The sequence below is a fragment of the Buteo buteo genome, chromosome 3 (assembly GCF_964188355.1).
Source record: "Buteo buteo chromosome 3, bButBut1.hap1.1, whole genome shotgun sequence".
NCBI classification, from domain to species: Eukaryota; Metazoa; Chordata; class Aves; order Accipitriformes; family Accipitridae; genus Buteo; species Buteo buteo.
Window position 1 is genome coordinate 16946181 of NC_134173.1, and position 19837 is coordinate 16966017.

A 19837-nucleotide genomic window follows, 5' to 3' on the forward strand; every position below is an offset into this window, starting at 1 on the left:
GAGGACTCCATGCTATAGCAGATGAACATGCCCTGATGGAAGCTGCAGCCCATGGAGAGCCCACGCAGGAGTAGGCTCCTGGCAAGGAGCTGTGGTCTGTGGAGAGAAGCCCACACAGGAACAGGTTTTCTGGCAGGAGCTGTGGCCTGTGGGAGACCCACGCCGGAGCAGTCCATTCCTGAAGGACTGTATCCAATGGAGAGGAGCCATGCTGGAGCAGTTTGTGAAGGACTGTATACCACAGCGGGACCCCACACTGGAGCAGGGGAAGAGTGTGAGGAGGAAGGAGCAGCAGAGAGGAGCTGCTATGGACTGATCGCCAACCCCATTCCTCATCCCTCTGCGCCGCTTGGGGAGTGGAGGAAGTAAAGGAGTTGAGGATGAAGGGGTGAAGTTGAGCCTGGGAAGAAGGAGTGGGTGGGAGGGAGGTGGTTTTAGTTTTGGTTTTGTTTCTCACCATCCTACTCTATTTTTAATTGGAAAGAAGTCAAATTAATCTTCCCCAAGCCAAGTCTGTTTTGCCCATGATGGTAATTGGTAAGTAAGTGATATTCCTGTCTTTATCTTGACCTATAAGATTTTCCATCTTATTTTCTCCCCTGTCCTGTTGAGGAGCGGGAGTGAGGGAGCAGCTGGGTGGGCATCTGGCAGCCAGCCAAGGTCAACCCACCACAATTGCTTCTCTCAGTTTTCATTTTCACATTTCCAAAATGATTTAATTACATTACCCTCATATGACTATCTGAAGTTTGCTTATTCTGTAGTGGAAATACTATGGACAAATCACGTTTGATATTATCGTGATATGAACAGGTTCAGAATTTGTCACGGTATTTTCATTCTCAGAATAATTCCATATCCATTTCCTTTGGTTGCCATCTGATCTAAGGAGTTTACTACCCTCCTCTGCTTTCATATAGCTATTTCCTATCTACAATTTACAGTACTCTCTGTGGCATTAAAATCACTCTTTGTAGGGTTATGTGGTGAACTGCATCACTGACAAGAAAATTTGGAAAATAAAATAAATAAAAAAAATAGTAAAACTCTTAAAGCAGACTTACTGTTCCAGGAAAACTAACCAACAGTTAGAGGCCTGACCTGGCCTAACCAGCTCTCACCAAAGTAGAAATTGTTTCTGAACTTGTCTTCTAGCCACATAAGTGAATGTCAAACCTGAAGGGGCTTGAGTTGAAGCATACCCTATCACCTCTGTAATTTGTGTCAGCCAGCTCCATGTATAGTCCCAAAAAGGTAAATATTGTTTTCCGCACAGTGGTTTCTATGGGAAAATGCCCCTCGACATCTCCAGCAAAGGGTCATTAAGGACACTGTGCTTTATACAACTTCCCTTCCCTGACAAGCAGGCCAACTGCACAGCAGGCACTGGGTCAGGTAAGACACACAATGTCAAGCACATTTCCTGGAGCTCAGCACACATCTGCATCCCACATGGTGATTCCTACACTCACCTTTCACAGCACAGAGGAAGGAGATTTGCAGCGTAACCTAGCACTTGACGCACAGCAAGGAAGGAGGTGGCAGGTGAGAAAGGAGGGGCATCGGATGACACACTCCCTCGCATCTCCCCTCATCTCTGCGTTCCATGTGCCCGGAGAGCAGAGCCTCTGAGCTCATGGTCAGGCACATGAAGGGAAGAGGGCACTGGGGCAGCTAGGAACGCCGCCAGGAATCTGGTACCTGTATCCCCAGGAACACGAGGAATGGCCAGCATCACTCAGCCATGCATTTGCTATGCATTTGTACGTTCTGCATCGCTTATCAACCTAGAACTTACACAAGTGGCAGCAAAAGCTTCCTATCTTGGGGAATGGCTGTCAGTCTTCTTCTTACCAGATGAAAGACATGACTGTATTAAAGTTCACTTGCACACACTGGAAATTGTTCAGCACCACCAGTCACAGATTTCTACACAACCATGCTGCAAACTCAACAGTCCCTGCTGTGTAAGCACAGCAACCTCACGTGTTCACATGTTACGGCACTCCATGCTTGGAGAGATCCACATCAAACCTACCACCCAGGACTGGACAGCTCTTTGGTGACACTCAGGCATTTTTCTCCCCTCCAGTACATTCCTAGTGGGCCCTTGGTGGGTGTCTGTGAAGTCTTTTTACTTGGAAATGACAAGAAAAATCAGGTGAAGGAAGTTTGTGGCAGGAATATGTTAATGTAAGTTGCAGTCCAATATTTCATTAATTCTTCATTGCCCCATCAAAAAGACTAGTGAACAACAGTGTGCAGTGCCTTCTCCTGTGATAATATGCCTCTCCTTATGTAAGAAACTGAAGTCTAGCGTCATCAGTAAACAAGAAACTCACTCTCCATGTCCCAACATTAGCTCCCACACACTAATACGCAAATACAAAATATTTTTTATGTGCTTTAGTAGTATGGTTGAGGGAGACTTTTGACAGGTTGAGAATGGTTTCCTTGCAAACTCATTGCAGCCATGACTGCACATAGGAAGTATAAAAGCCTGCCTGCCTAATATGTACTGCATCGTATAAATATGCCTTATCACCTGCCCTGAGGAACTAAAATATTACTATATCCAGGTACTCATTGTGTCAAAACACCTTCCTGAACTTTTTATATGTACTTTTAGACTTATACCTTAAACCCCATGAAATTTAATGCTATATAAAAAGTTAATTACATTTATGCAATTTTAAATTTAGCATAAAATAAATAAACATAGAATATTATCACAAATAATTGTTAAATAAATGCAATTAAATCCTGAAGGTAACAAGGCTGAATGCATTATTAGTGAAGTTGAGCAGGATTCGATTCCTGACCCCACATTATTTTGACTTTTATCAATGACGTAGAAGAAATAATGTTAACAGTGGATATTTTAAAGAAGAGTACAGATGATTGCCACAAGAAGACAGGAATCTCTTGGCAAGCTAGGACATGAAAAACATTCTTTTCAGAACTAAATAGTGTAAGCTGTGCTTACAGGAAGACTGTACTATGGAGACTACATTAGCATGCAAAGACTCCAAAGACTAAGTAGATAATCAATGAAACAGGAGTTTCCAATAGTTTCTAATGTCATAACTATAATAGGTAATTAGTGGGAATATGAAACAGGAGTAAAGAGGTGTCTGTTACAGATATCCATATCTTGAGAAGAATGTTAAAACACTGGAGATTTTAAAACAAAAATAAAGCTCCTGAAATAATTATTCCTGTATTTGAAAAAAATGTATAGATTCTCAAAAAAACCCTTAGTTTTTTTCAAACAAAAAAAGAAACTTGAAAGAATGGTTTGATCATACCCTTTAAGTATTTGCATGGCTGTACTTACAGCTGAGGTGTACTTGAAAAGACTTTGTAGGGCTTTTCATTCTAGCAAATGAGAAAGTTGTGCCAATATTCACTGGACAGTTGGCTGGATGTGCTGACTTAAATTAGTCATTGGGTTATATTAGGAAATGACAGTTGAGGGTAGTAGGAGCTCTCTTTGTGGTGTGCTTCCTGAAGGTGATGCTCTCACATTTGATTAACAGCATCATGGTTTTGAAGAGGGCCTTGAGAATGACCTGCCATGTGTAGATACCTGAATCCACTGCTGGTCATCCCACGTACATAACACTACACTGTTCCTACCAGTGTAGGAACTGGTTTTGCAGGCATGGAGAAGGAGGGGAGGGAAATTGCAACTTGGGTGAGGATCATGGTTGTCTTCTTTTGTGGTGATGATGATAATGGCCTGTTCAGAGAAACCAACCACCCTGATATGATGCCCAGAGTTTTACAGGTGGTATAGAGCTGGTAGTGAGCAGCAGTTCTGCAGGCCCTAACCCTGAGGAAGAGGGCAGTTGCCATTTGTTCCTAAGAGGACATGGACACAAACATGAGTAACTGGAGCATGACAAAAACTTAAAATTTGTATTTGTGACAAGAATGCATTAGCAACTTTTGAGATCATGAGGAAAACCTAGTTCATCTTAAGCCTAACAATACTGAAATAAATTATTTTTAAATGTATTATAATTTAAAATTAACTTTTTAATAGAAAAAATTGTCAATGTTTGTATTTAAACAGTTCACTGTAGTTTTCAGGAAATAAATGTGTCATTTTAAAATATTTGGAATCATTTTCACTCTCTTCCCTATTGACTGAAGTACTTCTTAAGCAAATGTTTGAATATGTAATTAGAAAACTCTGTACATGAACATGTGCAGCAATCATATTTGCAGCACTGTACGTTTTGGACTTTTATACCATTGAAATTAGTTGTCTCAAACATTTACACTGATTATTTTGTTTTAAAATATTATCAGGGACACTTCAGCTATATCAGAAATATATGCTGCCTGTATTATTACTTCCTACCCATATAGTATGATCATTCTTTTTTTTCCTGGTGCTCTTACTTCATTTTACTATAAAGTCAGGATGATTAAAAATGTCCAAAGATTTTCTTTTATAACAGATTTTTGTTTTTTTTTTTTTGGGGGGGGATGATGAAGAAATACTTCATTGGTTTGAGTGACATATATCCTATTTCTGTTTGAAAAAATACCCTATTCTTGTGTTCAAAGACTGAGCTGCATTCCGGAATGTTTTAACTTCAACATATGCATGACTGTCTTCCATGTCATGACTAGCTATTATGTTAATAGAGAAGTACATTGATATATAATTTGGGCAACATTCATGACTTCCTCAAGTATGTCTTTTATGTTCTAAAATTCTTTGGAATTCTTATGTGTTTCTTTATGAACTAATGCAATTTTGAAATATATCATTTTTGGAAGTGTAGGTGCAGGTTGGGTGTAATGTCAAGTAAGACATTTTTGTCTTCTTTCAAATTTGTGCATCTAAAGAGCTGAAAGGTTTCTTTGATGAAGTAATGATTTCTGCACTAATCCCAGACTCATTAAAAATGAAATATGATAGTTCTTCGTGCTGAAGTGTTTTTTGTTTCTCTGGCTGAAGTCCCTTCAGCTGTTAAACAGGGGATTATGGGGCATATTTTCTGTTTGCACTTTGACCACTCAAACTTCAAACCCAGTTGCTAAAATTTGTAACAGATTCCAAATCAATGATAAATGTTACATTTTCCACTAACCATGATTGCTCATAAATACTTTTTAAGTTTTACTTTTAATGTGTCATTTATTGACTTAACCACTCATTAGCTTTTCTCTAGTAACAGAAAAATGGCTCTAAAATGCTGTATTTTGATAGCATGGTCATCTGCCAAATATGGTTATAGCTGAGAATTAAGACAAAACTCAACATTACTTAGGTGGTGACTCAATATGAGTGAAATGCTAAAGGAACAGAAGGTCAATGCCTCTTCACTTTGAAAAGTGCTTTGATGAAAAACTCAGAGAAAAATATATGCGTGGATGTATTTGTGCTATTCAAAGCAAATGAATTGAACATAGTCAAAAAGAAACTTTTCTTCCCAAGGAACAAAGGCTATCTGTGCATCTGCAGTTTGAGATTAAAGGTAATAGAAGGACAATAGTGCTTTCACTGGTAGTGCTCTTTCCCCATTATAGCTTGGCCCTGCAATGCTTCATTTATCAGGAATGTATTATGGGAGACAGTTTAAAAATATCCAAGTGATAGATACTCTTTTTCCTGTTGTGTTTAGAATAAATGGCTTACTGTAATACTGGAATTACAGAAGAATTTGCTTCAGAACTTCTGGGAAAATGAACTTCATAAGCCCTTAAAAACATTTATCTATTTCTAATGTCTTCTTTTTCTTTTTTTCTTTTTTTTTGTTAAAAGACTAAGCAGCTTTCAAATGTTATTGGCCATATCTTTCTAATGTGTTTGAGGTATAAGAGTGACAAATGCACATTTTCCTCACTGCTGGTCCATTTTCCAGACCTCCAGGAGTTTGCATGTATCACAGTTCTTCTCATTTCTGGAATAGGAAGTCCATAGTTTTATCTGCTGAACACAAGTATTTGCAGACTGAGACTCATGAATTATGCACCCTGATAAGAGTTTGGTTTACAAATGACTTGTGATTAATTGTTGGGTAAATGATCCTACACACAATCTACTTCTGGAAAATGTAAGATAGGAAATTCTGCTCAGAAAAAAAAGTAGAGACAGAAGAGTTCAAGTTTTCCACAGGCATTTTATTGCTGAATTTCTGTCACTGCAACCTAAGGAATATACTAGACACAGCAAAGACCAGGTAAACTAAAGATTTATAAGAGCAAAGTTGTCAATTTGCTGCCCATTTCCAGCAATGCACAGGTACATCAGCACTAAGTTATGGCAAACTGCGTAGTTGCTCTGTGCTTTATTAGTATGGTCCTCCCCTACCAGTTCATTTAAGAGGCAGGTTTTGTAAACAGTGTCATAGTCTCATAATTCTCAATTATTTTTGAATCACTATTAATTCCCTAAGTTGTCGGGCAAACACAAGAATCACCATACTTCTACACAGTCCTCATGTTACCAGCTTCATGGAAAAATGGAGGCATTGGACGTGCATCCACCCATAATGGAGAGTAGGCAATAGAGTGTTCAGACCTGAGCCCCCACGTCTGCATGTGTTTTTCAGTGTGTATCCATGTAAATGGGTTTCCTTTATTTATTTTACAGGCTTAAGGTCTCAGACTAAAAAGATTTTTGACAGTACTACAATACAACTCACAAAACTTTGAATTTATCAATCAATACAGTTAGAAACTGTTACACTCCTCATAGGACTTTTCCCTACTAGCTTTAAGCAAAATTATTTAGGATTTTAAGACATAATATCCATTAGGGAAAAAGCCTGAATGACATATTAATGGAAAGGGCTTTTGAATCTTACAAGACAGCCATATTCATATTTCCCCAAAAAGCAAAACACACTAGCCCACAAAAACTTTGGCATCCGTTCCCAATAACTTTCAGTGGTACCTTCTAAACATGGAGCTATGAGAGAATATTTTTTTTCAGTGGTATCACACAAATTAGGCACCTTATTCCATTTGTTTATATATTCAGGGAATTATTGCCCCCTTTCCTCAACCTCTGACAGGATACTTCTGTGCAAATTAATCAACAGAGCTCCTCTGTTTCTGTTTCAGAACATTTTCGACTATCGGATGCTACTGATCTAGAAAGAGTCACAAAATCCTATGGCTACCAGCCTAGGAGTCAAGGTCTAATTGTGTGGTCTTGAAAAGATAGCATTCCATAGCTAGTAATGGTAGTGTTAGAAGAGGTCCTGACAACTGTGATACAGTAGTAATTTTTCAAGAGCAAGTTTGACTAAAAATCCTCAAATCTCTTCATACAAACATAGACAGAAGAATACCCAGGGGAAAAAGAATAAAGATTTGCATTACCTTAAACTTCCTACTTCCATACCACAACCTAAAGGACCAGCTGGGTTGACATTCATCAACCTTTCCATATGAAGCTGTTCTGGTGTTGCTTATTTCAAAAGAAAAACTGTTCTGTATTAGAGTTCTCATGTAACACAGAAGTCATTTCAACTATTTGAACCCATACAAGTAAGAAAGGGCAAAAACCCTTTGAACATAGCTATGTTCAAAACAAACTCTTCTCTTACTACTTCAGAAAGAACTAGTTTGGGGCACAATGAAACCAGTTACAATTCATGTACACATACATTTAAAGTGCGTGCATAAAGAGACATTTTCAGTTTATCCCATAACTAACTTATTTCATATGCATGTGTATTTACTCCTTAAAGTATAAAAAATTGCATCACTAAAACTATTAAATGTCACTCAAGCACAGTCTTTTGTTTGTCTGTACTGTAGCATGTCAATCAAAAGCCATAACTCCCCAGCTACATTTCTGCCTAAGAGGAGAATACATACTTATCTGATAATGACATTTACAATACTGTGAAGGACTGAGTTCTGAATAGAGCTTTACTGTAAAATTCAAGAGAGAGAAAGGTTCTGCCCCTGTTGTGTTCCCCGCTTCTGTCCCCATTCATCCAATGTCTTGGGGAAGGTTTTTTTCCTGCCTATTATTTGCCACCTGGTGAAAAGGCTGACAACCAGCCCTTCTTACAGTTTAAAGCCGTATCAAAGAGTGGATATTATTTGAGTGTTACTCTTACCATGTTCTTCAAAGAGGAAGAGAACATTTAACTTTATTTTTACAAAGATCTTTTGGCTGTGGGGATATGCTTTTCCTTTTCCTTCCTACTGGGCAGAACTGAATGTAGACGAGATGGAATTTAACTTTCTTCATGCTCTGTGAAGTCATCATTTGCATAAGAAAGAACAGAAGAAAAATAATAATTCCATATCCTCTTTAAGACTATTCTCTCACTTTTCTATGGCACTGCAATTTTGGAGAAAAGTATAAAACTATTGGTTTCCAGAGATAACAGTGTGCCAGAACATATGTCTGGAATATTTGCCTACAAGAAGGAAAGAGACAAAGTCTGCAGTTTTAAGTATTCCTCCCTTTATAACTCCTACCAAATTCCACTAGTCTGTCACATCATGCCACTTCTGTCATATCATCTGAGTGATTCCTGAATCTTTTAATAGTTGGAATTAAAGAGAAAATTAGAGGTGTAGTCCTACTACCTTACATGTTGCAGCAACCTGTGCTATTCTTTAAAGGAAAAACAAGTAATTAAGACTGTATCAGGGCAGGGAAGGCAGTGAGAAGAGGGAGAAAGCTGCAAAGAAGGGTATGAACATTCTTATCTCAACATTGTAACCGTTTTGACAAACATTATTCTTCATGCTTATATCTTAAGTTGCTAATAGCACACAGAAAAAGTTAAGCTTTTGCTATCATAGTAACTGGATGATTAAGATCTGTGTTCTGAAAACAATTCAGAATAAATACTACTACTGCTAAAATAGCTATGCATCTACAGGTTTTGTGAACTCTTGCACTCTTCCTTATTTCTAAAATATTAAGTTTCCTATTTGAATGCAGTGTCAAACTGTACCAAAAAAGCCAGAAGGAAACAGCAGCTTCCTGAACCCCTCTTGACCTGTGGAATTTGTCCTTTAGGATGAGGATAGAACTCTCAAAAGTCATTAGGGAGAAAACAAACAAACAAACAAACAAAAACCAGGAAAAAAAATGAAGGAAGAGCAAAACATAGGAATGTCTTTTTTTCCAAAGCATATCATGAAAGAGTGATGTGCTGGCTGCTGTAAATATTTGAGTCTCTTTTGTTCTCCCATTCTGCAGTGAATTTCAAGTGCATTTGAGAAGTCTTTTCTTCCCTGGAAATGATGTCCCAGGACTCCTAAAAAAGCCAGTCTGCTTGAAGTGCAGCTTCTGATCCCAAGAGAAAATTCCATCATTTTCAAGTGAAAGAGTAGGTGAATGTGGAGGTAACTTAGTGCCTCTGCCACAGCACAGCATTTAGGGAGTCCAGCTATACATAAAGAAAATGAAAACTGTTGTTCCTGCCCAGTACTCCTAGCATCTCCATATCAGCTTGTGGTGTTTGCTGACTACAGAGAAATGTTTCTTGTCCCAAAACTTTTCCTCCTTACTTATTCACACACTACAAAACTAAAGCCATATATTTAAGGTTCAATTGCTTGGAGCAGGGAGAAAATCTGATTATTTTACAGCCTTACTTGTTGAACAATTTATGTTTTAAGAGGACAAAACCCCTGTATTAGTGTGCGGTGTTGGTACAGTGAAGTATATCATCCTACCAGAAACCACAGAAGTTTCAAAAGATTTTTAATTGTGTAAAAATTAACTATTAAAGAAATGTGCTTAGGTCTGTGATAGTGAGGCACCTAATAATGCTGTTATTAATGAGTTCTTCATATTTTTAAAGTACTATGATCATGATCAGAGTGGTTTTCATTACACCATATGAATGGTATAGCATATGACTAGCATAAACTGACATGTTATTCATAAGAAAATAAGGCCTGAGGGATTGTTTACCACACTTCTTATAGTTAATATTTTCTAGAGTTCCTTTTAGCCCCTTCTATCATTTTCATTGAAGATTTTCCTTTGCCAGTAGTTAATCAGGAAATAAGCTTCAAAACCAACCAACCAACCAAAAAAACTTCACAGAATCTTACTTTTCTTTTTGACTTCAATTAAGTAATTAAGGATTAAAATTTTCTAAATAGAATTTTACTAGCAGAAACATCTAAGTGAAGCTTAAAAAAGTTTTAAATAGCAGTCATCTTTTAGCTTTACTCCTAAAACAATTTCATTTTGATGCAAGTTTTTTTATAACCTCAGTTCACAAGTTAACTGAGACATTTAGTTAGTCTGTCTTCAATTACACCAACAAGGTGTTTTATAGAGCCCAGCTGCTTCATCAAGCCTGATAGCTGATTATGCTATTGTTTTGTGTGTAATGTTGCTCTTTAAGGAAGGAGAAAATTTTATTAAATGGCAGAGGAGATCCTATGTTTTCAGGTACCCTTTTTTCCCTTTTTTTTTAAATGCAGCAATTTTTGGCCAAAGGTTGTAAGTATCATGAGAAATACTCACGGACAAAATTCCAGAAACTTTCAGGATAAAACTGAAAAATAAAAGCTGAAATAACTATGATACTGAAATAATACTGTTTGATATCAAATACATTATGTAAACCTCCACTTACTCTTTTTATCTGTTCATAACTACTTAAAAGTGGGCTTGTAGAACATGTTAAGACTATATGAGACTGGAAGAGTGAGTCCTGGAGAAGATCTTAAAAAATGTGTGGAAAACAGCCTTATGAGTAGTAAACAGTGACTTCTATAAAAGTATACTTTGTGTTGTTTCTATTAAGAAGTTATTTATTTGCTATGAAGGATCAACTGTACAAGAAAAAAATATTGAAAGTGTCCTTCTTTCAATTAGGAAAAAAATGTTAGTACTGGACAGATTGTATTCTTTTGCTACAGTAGCATCAAGAGTTTTTCCTGGCCAGTGCTAAGCAGTCTGAATCTCTAACCATTTCTTGACATAACTTAGTAGTGTTCGTATACTAAAAAGGGGAATGAAACTATTAAAAGACCAAGTCTTGGTATTGCGTAGTTCTACAGTCTGAATCTATAAACCTTCATCCTGACCTACAGTCAACAAGGCCCAAGTATCACCATTCAAAAAAGGAGAAAAGTCAGACTTTTATGACTAAGACACCCAGAGAAGAAAAAAAAAAAAAAAAACCAGCAACACATAAAACTATGTTTTTTATAACTTAATATTAAGATGGAAGGATAAAGGTGGAAAGGTTGTTTAGGGTTATATGAATATGAGAGCAGGAAAATATATTCCATTACTTCACCAGAGCTGCAGAAGTAAATGTCAGCGGAAATTATGTATGTTCCACACGTCATTCTTTCAAACTCTCCAACCCAGTGCACCTTACTAAGTGAAACAAGGGTGCATTGAACCATACAAATTGTTACTCATAGGCTTATGCCAGAATTTAAAACTGTAGCTCACCATAGAGTATTTGGGATACATTTACCTCAATAAAATTTTATGGTCCTTTAGTGATATCTGTCTTAAAATCTATAAACAGGGCAACATAGGGAAGATACTCCAGCAAGCAAATAGCAGAAAACTTATAACTTTGATTGCCTTAGCATTTGAACCTTTGTCATAGAGTTTACATGTTATCAAAACATTAATACTTTCATCATATACAGCAGTTCAAAATGCTGCAAATAAGGCTGTAGTTCAGTTAGTTAATGTGGGACCATGATATTTTTATGTTTACTTTTGTTTGAATGCATGTTCTTGTGCCACAGGTAATGTTTTGTTGCAGTACTTTTCCCTTTTAATAGGAGAAATTAATCTGTATACTTAGTTAACTGTGTTCTTACAACATATATTTTGACTTAAAGAAAACCTTTGCAGTCATATGAATGATGTTAGTGTTTTGTCCCTAAACAGCAGCTTGTTAATTTTCACTCAGCACATGCAACTGGTTTTTGTTGGGTTTTGTTGGGGTTTTTTTCTGTGTGTTTTTTGCGGGTTTTTTTTTGGTTTGGTTTGGTTTGGTTTGTTTAATACACTTGAGTTGAAACATTATTATTGGGTTAATAACTTAAAGGCTTTATTAGTCCTGGGTTAGGGAGAATAGCTGAAATTCTGCCACAGTAATATCAATATTCTGTTCTTATAAAGTAACGCATATTAAGTGAAAGGTGTTCATTTAAAATCGGTATAAGCCCTTTACCAGAAAGAATGAACAAGTGAAGTTTAGCATCTTTGCTAATGGAAAAAAAAAAAAAAAAAGGTATTTTCTTAAACAATTTTACCATGCAAGTGAAAAGCCATTTTGGTAATGAACTGATAATTCTTCAGCAATATTAATCTCAGTGGATGCCAAATGAAAGCCTACGTGCCCTGAGAAACCCAAAAGGAAAGCAGAAAGAATTATGTCTACAGAATAATTGATAAGTTTATATCTTTGACTTCTGCTTGAGTGCTGTGCAGAAACAAAATCCACCATTTATTGCTGCCACTTTTCTTGAACAAAAGCCTGTATTTTTCTTGCTCTCCCATGTCTAGGTTATACAACACGGGATTTATTTTTTTTTTAGATAAATGTCTATTGGGTATATAACGAGTCCTGAAAAAAGGACAGTTCCAAACAATCAACAGAACATTGTCTGCTTTTGTATCTTCTTACATGGCCTTCGAGGTGTGCTGTAGTGTTCCAGTTCCCAGCTGATGCGAACAGCCATAAAGGCAATCCAGTAAATATACTGACAAAGATGGATATCTACTTAGCAAGGAGCTCCTGAGGCTTCCCTGATGAGCTCAGCACTCTGGTGAACTCAACAGGAGTCTGAGAAGTCCCTGATGAGCTCAGCAAGAGACCAGGATATCCCTATGATAAGCTAACTGGGAGCTCAGATGTACTTATTAAGGTACAGCTGGCAGAACAAAGAAACTGTGATAATGACCAAAGCCAGGAACTGATGTCCTACACCCACTTGCATATCTACACCAAAACCATATAAAACGTAACTTGCTGTCTACCCAAGATGAACTTCTCTACAGGAGATCTCCTGGAGAGATCAGACTCTCGCAAGGGATGCCTGGCTGACTCCAAACTCTGTGACGTAGAGCGTCTGTGAAAATAGACTTTTCTGCCCCACTCCTGGGAGCAGTTTGATAAGTGCTCTATTGGTAACACCTCACATAATACATTTAGCTGTGCATATAGATAAAATTATCATAAGCATATACTTCCTTTCTAGTGGTAATTGTTGTAACTTGTTTTATATACATATAAAATACTTACATAAATTATATGTGTGTGTGTATATATATACATACCTGCTTTACTAATGGTCATTTTGTAGTAAATTATAATATATACTTAGTTTACTAGTAGTAATTTGCAATAAGGAAATTCACAGAAAGCCAAACCTCTGTGTCTTTGTGTATTGTGGAATTCTGAGCACCCCACTGTCATGATCTCACACACCTGCATGTCAGGTAATCCTTGTAGGCTGTGACTGTGATCATTACACCAGTATCCAGTCTAGTATTCTAAACCCTTGAATTATTGTGAGTGTTTGGGTTTCATTGTGGTTTTTCTTTTCTGTGGTTCCAAAATAAGATATAATATTTGGTGGTTCTGTTTCTATTTTGACTATAGGGTGGAGAAAAGCAGGCAAGAAAGCATGTATTTAAAGAAATTGTCTAGATGAGATGTGAACATTACCCGTGTTGAATTGAGAAAACCTTGGCAGAAATGCACTGATATGGAACCACTCTAGAAAAAAATTAAACTAAAAACATATTATCTGCTGATGTTATATTACAACACTGGAACTATTAAGGTCCATCTGTCTGTAGGGCTTGTAACTTGGATTTACTTTATTTTTTAGTCTGTCTAAGGTAAGTGAATAAATATTGAATAAATAAATGGATAAAATGCAAATAGAAGAAGATTAAAGCAATGTTTGGGATGGATAGGATTGATTTTTGGAAATATTTATTTTCCCCTATGGTACCTAATTCCATCCTACTTCAACACACAGCAAGGTTCAAAATTCTTCACAGCTGACTGATTTCACAAATAACTCTTGTGAAATTAAAAAAAAAAACTTCACAAAATAATAACAAGGTGGCCTGCTATTGTAACTCGGTTTCTAAGGAACAGAATTAATTGAAGTGACTATGTAAGAATCAAAATTTTAACCCATTGACTGCATATTACTTAAAAAAGTGAAAGTGACATCTTTTCAAATATGTACAAAAATTTCCTTCTTGTATTATTTAGTAAAAATTGTGTTTTATAATGATCCACTTCTGATACAAATTATTTCATTTCCTTTCAATTTTTTTGCTATAAATCAGAAGAGTATCCATTGTAATTGATGTATTTGTACAATTGGAAAAGAAATATTAATGCTGAACAAGGCTTTCTACACCAATGGGGTGCAGATGAGCCTTAAAAGTTGTTTGTTTTTATTTAGACTTTTATGTGAAGTCAATTGCAGGCTGTAATGCACTTTTCATTAATTGGGGGATGGGGGGCTATCTTTTAGGTTGGTGGTACTATAGCATGTGTACTTTACAGCACTTTGATGAAGGAGAGCAAAAGCAGGCAGAAGGAATACTGATAATCATCAGAGGCATGTTTTAGCATCTAAACCAAAACTGAAAAAGCCTTCAAACAGTTATCTACAAGTTGAAGCTATAACAATCTTAAAAGAATGTCCATTGAGGTGTGTATTAGCACAGAGGAAAAGCAGATCAATAATAGTCAATTTGGTTTCTTTTTTACCCATAACTTTTCCATGAGCAAAAGAGAATTTCCAGTCTGTCATCCTTCTATGTGTTGAAGTAGATACTTTCACAGTGCATCAAACACAGTGCATATAAAGCTGACTTGGATGGAAAATGAAAACAGCAAATTGTTCCCACCATTGGTAATGTAAAATAGAAGGGTAAATGATTACAGAGAAATGCTATAACAGAAAATATTTTAAATATATGTGAAGTACAGAACATCTTCAAGAAAAATATTTTTATTGAGATATGTAAATCAAAGTCAATTCTGTTGCTTATTTTCAGCTTCTATTCATCACAATGAATAGAGCACACCAAAAAAAAAAAACAACAGGTTTAAAAAAAAAAATAATTCACCTTCCTATCATTTTTTGACAGTATTCTTCACCCTTCCTTTTGTTTCTTTTTTATCAAAGAGTTATCAAAATATTAATGAGAAGGGGTTTTGTTATTTTTTTGTTTACTTTCTTTTATTTTTCTGTAAGACGTGAAACAATTTTCTTTTTAGGAGTTGTATTAATGTAGTTTGTTGTGGTTGACAAACTCTTTGCGAAGAGACATTATTTTAAATGTTTCTGTAAATAGTCACCAATCAATTCTGAATGACAAGTAAAAATGTAAGTCTCATCTATGGTTTGTTGGGGGTTTTTTTCCTTATATTAAAATCCAATTGAGTTAATCTATAAGTTACAAATATTTCATAGAGTCTAGACATTCCAGTATTCTAGAGACTAGATAACAGGTAGCTTGTGCTGAGACATTGTAATAGAAAGCTACCTTTCTTTCTTTGCATGTACATTTTTGTTCAAGTGATTGTAACATTTGACAGGAGATGAAAAAAACCCCACATTTCCATAAGATCAATAATAATTTTATCTTAATTTTATGAAGTCTTTAATAATGTAAATAGGTGACATTTTAAAAAAGGAGAATTAATAATTTATGATGCAAAAAAAAGCACTTTATACTAGTACATATTTGTGAATTATTGCACAAGTCATCAATACATAGGTAAATGCACCAGAATATATTAATATATGTTTAAGCAAGAAAGAGCTGCAATCCTATTTTTGTTTTGGCCTTCCATGTTTCTTTCAATAATGTAATGTTAACCGAGTCACATGGTGAATAACAGAAATACAGGATCAGAGCAGGATATCTTCGAACATTCTAGTGGTAACTGTTTCGTGAGAAATACCACCCGTTGTGTAAGCTAAATGATATTGATGTGAGAATAACACCTTCAAGGTTGGAAAACCTACTGTTTCTTTGTAAACCATAGAAATAAGTGAGCAGGAGGAGTGGGAGGTGGGTGGGTTACATTAGTGTCTTAGCATGCTTTTTGTGATACAGATCGAAAATCCCCATCTTCAAGGTAGTAGGCATTTCCCCACAGATCAATAGAAAATTTTCTGCCCACCTCTTCTGGTGCACAGATCACAGCTGAGGTATTTCCACTCATGTTTAGAACAAGTAGAAAAGAAAAAGGGAAGAAAGACATTTTGGAAGCACAACAAGAATGAGGGATTTTTACTACAAGTACTTAAAATAATTCCTGATATCTTTCTGACACAATAATTTCCTGCAGCAAGTTCAAAAAGGTCTTTCTGTTTTTTAGTCATGCCCTCTGTTGAAGACCTTGTTTTATGAAAATGCAATTTGAAGTGGAGTTGAAAGCAAGGGGAGAAGTAGATTAAATGAATGTACTTGCTCTAAATAGAAACAGTGGTGTTATGGAACTCCATTCATGATTGTTTTCCAATATAGATCCATTAGTAAAGTAACAAATTACAAAAAAATAGCATTTGAAAATCTCAATAACAGGTAGAATTTCTTCCATGAAAGCTTTATCGCTCTATCTTTCCTGTTTATCAGCAAGACATGGAGAGTCTGTCTTTCCTAACAGTGAGATAAGCACTTCTGTTGTTCATTGACTCTCTTCTTCCATTTGAAATGATGAGCTGTTTATTATATGTCCACAAGATATGTAAATCAAAGGAAGAGGTGATACCAAAGGAAAATAGATTTCAAAATAAAGAGAATTCCAACTTGATAGTGTTCATGAAAGAGAAGAAAAAGTACCACTCAAACATACACCTGTTTGAGGATGGTCATAAAAATCATGCTGCTACTGAGTAACAGTTTTTGTTACTTTTACCATAGTAACAGATCTCTTAAGATACTCACACTGCCTCCAGATTTTTATTACATTTCAAAAGAGCCTCAATCTGACCTCCCTTTCTAACTTTATATATGCAAGTGTTTTTAAACATACAAAACTAGTACAGTGTTACCTAAATTATAACAGTTAGAGTATTGCCCTTAGTTCTGTGTAATTTCACAGAATAATCAACTGTGCTGAAATGCAGATTTATTAGGGATCTATGTCCTCTGCTCTTAATTGAGCTGCTCTCTTAAAAAAAAAACAACAAACAAAATTAAGCCCTTTTAAGTTGGTAGAAGGAAAAAAAGCTGGCATCAAAGCATACTGTTCCCAGCAGACAGTCAGGTGAGCTCTCTGCATTCACCGTTGTCAACTTTTGTTCTCCTGTAATGATAGAAGAAAGTACATTCACAGACAAGACACAATTGGCACTTTCTCACTGTAGTCAACTGATTGTGTGGGCTCTTCTGTGCTTTATCTATTATCTTTAATCAATGAAATCTTGAGGTAAAGAGAATGGTAAATAAAAGAGATTGTTGCTGGAAGTCAATTAGTCACAAACTGGCCATAAAGAGGTCATTGTTCATCTGGAATAACAGTAACCTTCATATCCATTGGAGTAGTCCTATGAGGTTTGAGTGCTGTTGTTCTCACTCTGGAGATACGAAAGGAAAATGTCTTTTAAAGAAAAATTGTCTGTGACATTTAGTTCTGACAAAACATACAATTTTATAAAAGCAAGAACAAATATCTGTAAAGGATCTTAAATATGTCAATAAAATTTTTAAACACAACGCTACTGACACAAGATCTGAAAAGTGAACAGAACTTCCTCTTTGTGTGCTTCCCCTCTGCAGCTCACAGCTCTTTGTAGCACCCTCTCTGCTGTTGAGTCTGTTCCAGCTCTGTTTCATACTGGGTTCAAATGCTAGAAAGCAGGTCTCGATGCTCCTGATTGGGCACAACTGAAGTGAACATCACTGTCATGTCAGTGGGATTCACTATGTAAAGTTGCAAATAACCAGCCAATATTAGGAATATCCTAGTCATATGGCAACTGAAACAGCGCCATGAGTGCTATTTGTAGTCTATCTATTGACTACAATTTGCAGAGGTAGGCTCAAGAGTAACCTGCTGATCTCTGCAGAATAGTATTGTTACATGGATTGTATGATATGACAAATTTTAATGTACAAACAGATCAGTTGTTATGTTAGTGGCATCAAAAAGTCAAATAACTTCTTATTTTTCACTTCATTTTCCTCAGATCTTCAGCTTGGCCTCACCAGTACCGTATTGATATTCAGTTACCTGTTGATGGGAGCAGGATGGTCACACAGTGATATTGTCACTTTGGCATTTGCTCTGTGAGAAGTTATACATGGTGAAGATTTCTGGTCTGAACTTCGATTAAAGAGGAGTCATATGTCAATAACCATCTAATGGTTTCAAAACAAGTAAAATCAAACTCCTAGAAGGATTAAACACTGAAATACTGAAAACAGCAGATGTCTAGCTTGATCCCTAGACACAGCTATAATTCAATGACTGAACAAAGCTGAGGATAGTGAGTTGGAATGAAAAGTCCTGAGCAGCAATATGTAGCACCTCATCAGAGGTTTCAGCTATAGTGCACATTATTTATTAAACTGTCAATCTGCCATAACTAGAATAGCATTAGATTGAGTTCCACAGCAACCAGCTCAGGATCATCTGGTAGTGCTGCATCAGTAAGTCTTGAAATCATTATCCAGATGCTTCGGGATAAGACAGTGGCTGCCAGTGAAGTCAGTGATAATTCTGACTAATTCTGACTAAATACGGACATCTTTTTTTCTTTTCACACCAGAGCAACTAGTAATCACCATATGGAATAAAGTGACAATAGATTGGGATTTTAAAATGGAAATGTCATCCATCCCTACAAGCATGATAGTGACAGTGAAAACCACTGTGGTCTGTAGTTTCTCTCAGGTTCTGGAAAATGTCGTTGACAGAATAGCAATCAGCAGAATCTGTTGGAAAGAGTCCTTCTTAAAGGTAATCTGACTGGTGAAGACCAGACTGACAGGATTTTCTGCTCACAGGCAAAATCAAGGAAAGTTCAGAGAATAAAGTCAAGGTCTATGTATGCTCCTTTCCTCTAACAAAATTAATTAGTACTGGGATTCTGTGAAAACTTCTATAGACATTTCTGTCCAGGCAAATCAATGGCTACTCATTTATGATGGTAAGTTTCGGTAGCAAAGGTGAAATGTTCGAACCATTTTTTATCCAAAATGGGACCAGACAAGGCAGTATTCTTAGACAAGTTTAATTTATCATTTTGTGTGTTTAAGCATGGGTTTCATATGCATATATGTGAAAGTATGTTACTCATTACAAATGGTTTCACCTGAAAAGAGTCTTATTGTTGGTAGAAAGCATGTTAAACCAATAGTAAATATTGAAATTTGAGGACAATTCTAATACCACAGCAGTGTGTGTTGAGGGAAGCATGCCTGAAAATGGAGTTACACAGAGGACAGCAAAAGCCAGTACAGTTACTGGGCAAAGCAGCATAGTTGGAATGGAAAAAAATCTGGCTTTAAATGAAAGTGAGTACCGTGCAGTTGTTCTTACCGCTTCTCTCTATATCTGTGTCTTTTTTTAGAGCTGTCACATCCAATGTCTTAGCCAGTCACCCATCGGCTCTCTTCATGCTCTTGGTACAACATGGTTAAATGTCTTGAATAGTGAGTCTCAGAGCATTGCCTATAGCTGGTATCAAAGCAATGCTCCTGTGAGCTGAGCTGCACTAGACATCTGGTGCATATATCAAATAACCAACCATCCATAAGCATTTTGTATGGACAGTTTAAATACAATGAATGGTTAAGACTGTCCCATTAAACATTACTGAGACATTCTCAAGGTAAATCTTCAGTCATATAACATCA